Below are 1,494 nucleotides of genomic sequence, written 5' to 3' on the forward strand. Positions count from 1 at the left end.
ATTCTTAACGTTGAATGAAAGAAACTTTTAGTATTACATTCCTTAGGTGAATTTGAATTGAGAATATATCAAATCAGAGTTTTATATCTATCTCAATGAATGTACAGATTTGAAAGCACAGGAGAATTTTTATTGGACATAATAATGCAGAGAAGTACATAAATTATTGGTCTAAATTTTGTTTGTGTACATCTCAACAAAATACACACATTTTATTCCAGAGAAAATTTACTCTGTAATGAGAATACCTTTCCACAAGTGAAGTTTAGTGAATGGAGTCCTGGACTCCTTACCTTCTTGTTTATTTTCCTTATGCCCCCAACCACAATAGGAGGACAAAACAGTTCAAGCACAGAATCATTAAATAAATGCTACTTTATTGTTCTTAGAAAGGATGATCAGATTTATAATTTCAAATTTTGCATATCATTAGAAAATGATAGCCCAAATTATAATAAAGAAATTTCGCCAAATACATAAGAAATGTAAAGATATTAAAGAAGATACAATTTAACTCAATGACTCAGAAATTAGGTATAACTGACACAAATATTCTCCTGACCAAATTTGATGATTTTTCCTTGAGTAAAAGTTACTCCCCACTGTCAAAGACTTATCATAAAAGCGCATTAATTGTTTTATGCAAAACATGCACGCACAGTATTAATATTCTGAGTTAATTGGTATGACAGTCCCATACTCGGTTGGTCTGGGAAATAATAAGTGTGGAAAGACTTCTGCCCGTCACTTCAGTATACTGTGCTGGGCAGCGCGGCTATGGAAGGCAGGTGTATGGGCTCTGCCAGGAGCAGGACATTTGTCACAGAAGACTGAAGGATGTGAATGAGCATAGACACGTGGGTATGCAACTTGGTGGAACTGAGTTTATCTCTCTAAACTATGTATACTCTTGAGCTATCAGAATAACTTCTCTGGCTTGAATTTGCCTACATTTCTCATATACAAACAAGCTCATGTTTCAAAATTGATTTAGAGAATGAGGTTAGAGATTCTGGAATGTCATGTAACTCAGTTCTGGCCACAGTGACATGGCAGGCTCATGTTTGCTGCACGTGCCTCTCCTTTCCGTGTCCTCACTGATACTCACTTTCATATCAGAGCCTTTTTTTATTTTATTTATTTTTTTTTTTTTGGAGGTGGGGACAGGGTCTTGCTACATCGTTCAGGCTAGACTTGAACTCACTATGTAGCTCAGGCTGGCCTTGAACTCATGGCAGTCCTTCTGCCTCAGCCTCCCAAGTGCTGGAATCACAAGCAGGTGTCACTACCCTCAGATCTCCTTATAGTGTTATAGTTATCATTTAAACACGTCTTAGTATAGGCTTGAAAAATGATACCTTCTGCCTTGTTTTATTGTTAAATTATTTATATCTATAATTTAACTTCATCTAAGATTTAACAACAAGGGCCCAGAGCCAAAATAATTATACAAACTTTGTAACATTTGCATACCAAATGATTCAACAGAAGACT

The sequence above is a fragment of the Octodon degus genome, unplaced genomic scaffold (assembly GCF_000260255.1).
Source record: "Octodon degus isolate 3935 unplaced genomic scaffold, OctDeg1.0 scaffold00012, whole genome shotgun sequence".
Classification (NCBI taxonomy): domain Eukaryota; kingdom Metazoa; phylum Chordata; class Mammalia; order Rodentia; family Octodontidae; genus Octodon; species Octodon degus.